The sequence below is a fragment of the Amblyomma mixtum genome, chromosome 2, assembly GCF_055824585.1.
Source record: "Amblyomma mixtum isolate Tamu chromosome 2, ASM5582458v1, whole genome shotgun sequence".
NCBI classification, from domain to species: domain Eukaryota; kingdom Metazoa; phylum Arthropoda; class Arachnida; order Ixodida; family Ixodidae; genus Amblyomma; species Amblyomma mixtum.
The window spans coordinates 65,503,001-65,507,089 of NC_143013.1; the positions used below are offsets into that span (position 1 = coordinate 65,503,001).

A 4,089-nucleotide genomic window follows, 5' to 3' on the forward strand; every position below is an offset into this window, starting at 1 on the left:
TAAGTGATGGCAAATTCTGATTCCCTGAATATCGCGGACAATCTTGTGTTCTGGTAAATGTTGTGCTCAATGTTATTTACTGCTTTGTCTGTGTGCACGTTGGGCTTTTAAGTTTAAACCGAACAAAAATGATTAAATACACATAATTCCATTTGCAAACGTTTCTTTAGCCGAAAAACGTTATTATCCATGGCCACATCAAGCTAGCCCTCAAGGAGGAGTTCCGCTCAAAGTATAAACTTGAAGTAGTCATGACACGCTCGTAGCTGGACGGTGGTACCGATGGATCAAGTAGGGCAGTCATGCGTTTTGAAGCACACTATTGCTTTGCTACGTTATCTCTCTCTCTGCGGACCACGGGGCTCGAACTCCTCGCCAAACAGCGCTCACTGGCGTACCATGCTGTTCGCTACGATCATCGGCCCAAAGCACTTATTTCTGTAGGTTTCTTCGACCCTTGTAACGACACGAACACGAAACTATGCATAAGCACCCCAAAAGCCGTCTTGTTCTGGCTACCGCTACGGTGAAGAGATAATTTTATCGGTTTCATCAACACGCGACTCACGTGATGCCCCCTCCTCAAGCTCAACTCAGCACAACAGCCAAACGACAATATCACGACTAACCTTCTGGCAGCCAATACTGACTTCATTTTTTGCCCTACGGTTGCATCATTTATCTTCCGCTATTTAATAATGCGTTAGCGCTGGAGGCTTTATTTGAGAAAAAGTGTCCATCGGTGGTGTTCTCTGGGGCCTTCACCTACTAAAGTTGGCAGGTGACAAAGCGGAAAGACGCAAATTGCCCTCCCCACTTTCAGAGGAGTGGCACGATGAAGAGGGTACTGGAGACAATAGGTGGCGGGTGGCAAAGCGCGGAAGGCAGATGCGCTTTCTGCCTCAGGGAAAAAGGAGGAAAAAAGACATTGGGAATGGGAGGACGAAGAAAGCGGGAAGCGACAGGTGCAGAGTGAAAACCTTAAACAAATGTCCCTGTTTTTCTCATCTGGTACACAAAGAGAACGAATACGCGCTAATAACAGAATACTGTAAGGTATTCTGTTATTAGTGCGTATTCGTTCTCTTCCGCATTCATCGCACATACTTTTTTAGTGCGCTTGCACAAAGACCACAATTACAGATTTCAGTGGGGCCCATCAGAAGCCGCGACAAAGAGAATGGCGACGAGCGCGTCAAGTGGCTTAGCCAATGAGGAGGAAGCGCGGTCCAACTGCCAATGTGTAGACTCCCTAGACCTCGGGTACCCACTGTCTCACGACAGTGGTCGCTCGGGGTTCTCGCCGCATCATGAAATAGCTTGCGCTCACCTGCGCACCTTAGCTGGTACTCGCCTTCAGTCGTACTCCCTTGCTCTTGAATTATCTCTCTTCGCGCTGGAGAATCCTCCTCACCGTTCCAGATGTGGTGCTGCGGGAACACTAGCGCATCTGCTATGTCAGGCATAACAAAGTGTGAATGGATAACAAGAGTATAGCAGGCGTAAGCAGTACTAGCGCACCTACTTGGCATTTAAATGTGCAGATCGGCTGTTATTTCGTTGAGCAGCTAGTGTCGCAAAAAACCCGGCGAAAAATCTTCGAAAAATCCCCACAGAAGCAACCTGGGAAGAAGGTGGTACGCTTAGGGGGCGGAACTTTGCAGCCTCATGTCAACCTGCCCACAGGATTGTGAGCAAATGGCCCACCGTGGCAGGTGACAGTTCATTTAATGATTGGTCACTCGGGAAGAGCAACTTGGGTCGTGCAAGCCCCACCGGTGGCATTGCCCAGCTTCCATCGCAAGGCAGTGGCGCATCGCTTAACCGCTGCACCACTGCCCCAGGAGTGGTACTCAAAGGATCTACAACTGGGCGTGTGCAGATAAGAACGGTAATCGAGATCCCATGACCATTTTTTGTTTTCAATGCAATTTTTATATAAGATGGGCAAATGTGTCCACACAAAGGAATGAACCTTAGTTTTGCAAGAAGCTTCGTAGTTTTCTCGGAAAAAAATCGCATGTCACAAGAGGTGGAGAATGTCGTTTTTGGCACTTCGCAATGTTGCAAGTTTGAAGCCTCACTCCATGCACAAAAAATTTTTCCCGCGCATAAGCATTTCTTCAGAACTTCTTTACAACTTGTACAAGCCGAGAAAATAAAAAATGTTTTCTTGCTCTTTCAACCTTCCGAGTAAAAAAATTGCAAACTTCGCTTCCGGAGCTATGGGGCGCAAAAAAGGCACTTTTCAGGGCAGCCTTAGGGCAAGATGCCTAAAGATCTCCCCACTGAATATTTTTCTCAGTATTTTTAAGCTGTTTTTACTCACCTCAAGAAAGTTCTGTTGCTCTACACTTGACAGATAGTTTTCAGTACAGTCTCAAAATTGGCCGAAGTTCAAAAACGCCAAAAAAGTGACAACTTTGACTTGGGTTTAAAAAAAACATCATCATCGAATTTTGTTAAAATTTGCCTGAATAATCCTCAATACATGATAACTTTTAGGCACTAGAAAAGTGTTGCATTATATTGTTTTAAAATACAAAAATAAACACAAAACTGAGTCCATGTTTTTGTTATGTAGAATTGCTTATTACTGCCTCTTAGAAATAGTAGCTGTCAGAAATTTGATTTAGCACTCATTGAAAGTGGTTACATTTTATTTACCCCAATATCCGAACCATTCTCAATGCTTATAGAACTTCTATTCGCTTGTTAGCGGCGCTCTTAATGCGTTAAAATCGGAATAAATTCGCTATTTTGCCTGATGTCATAAGAATTGGCTGGTGGTGGTCAAACGTTGTTTGTATTCTCTAATTTATTCGTCGTACGGTTTATTGGTATATATAATCGATTCTTTAAAGATATTAGATCATTTCTCGGTTGTTAGAAAAAATTTTATATATAAAAGTTAATACTAATGCGTTTCTCAAGTCGGCGTTTCCGAACCTCCGTCTATTTACCTCTGTGTTCAATGGTTCTACAAGGCACTGTCAGGAGACAAAACGTCGTTTCCTGAGGGGAACGATTTATCCGCAAGGTTTTTAATCATGGGGAGTTTTAATCGGGAGGCAATTTAAAAATTTGATGCCGCTTCATGTGCACATTGCAATTCAGAAAATCGTAACAAGAATGAACGGCGGCAGTTGATTTCGGTTTTGCGCACAGTATATTGTCCAGCACGAAGCACTAACCAGATCACAGTCCCTTCCATTCAGAAGCAGCGGTGGAGGCCACGTAGGATGCACTGCCTTAAGTTGACTGAGCGTACTTCCACAGGTGGAGCGTCTGAACTCCAGGCACTTTCTTTGCCAGTTTCCATTGTTCCTTCTTCACTTCGCGAAAGTCTGCAAGCTCCCTCTGTGGCAGCTCCAGAATGGTGATGTTCTTTAGTGTTTCTTGAATTGCGTCTACGAAGCCTCTGGCTGTGTGTATGGCCTCACTTACAGGCTTCCGCAAGTTGTGGTTTGATGCTCGATGTTTCACTGGCCCACCAGCACCATCGCAAGCATTTTTGCAGTGTCCAGAGGCCGATAACATCAATATCGTCCATTGACATTCACTGCGCTGCAGCTCATGAAACTGGTATATATTCCTGAAGTCAGCGGGAGCCCCGTCACTCAAATATATTATCTTGATGTAGATTGGCGCGTTTTATTCGAGATGTGCTTTGATTTTCGACAGAGCCAAGCATGCATGATCGGAATCATGAGACATATCGTCGAAATTAACGGCGTAGTTACCAGTCGATTTTCTTGACATGACAACGTAGGTAAACACGGTTACCTGCTTTTTCTGCCAATGGTACGCTTGTACTCAGTCTGGAAGCACAACTGTTCATTTTTTGGCGAAATCAAAATGTAAAAGAATTGCACCTCTCTTGCAGCTGTGTGCTTTTTCGTGTATTGCTCTTGCTTGCACAGATATAATGTAGTTGTAGGGAATGCATTTCATGGCCACTCTTAGAAATTCTCTAATAAACGATGAAGCGGTCAGAATTTTTTTAACTAGCTTACCGTATTCCCATGTAGCAATCAACACCTCATCCTCGCTGCTCATTTGAAAATTTTCCAAAGTTAAAATGCCATC

General features: G+C 44.2%; 1 pseudogene; it reads right to left on the reverse strand.

The window, feature by feature from the left end:
• Positions 1-3,198: 3,198 nt before the first annotated feature.
• On the reverse strand, positions 3,199-4,059 carry LOC149359596 (uncharacterized; annotated as a pseudogene).
• Positions 4,060-4,089: the final 30 nt, after the last annotated feature.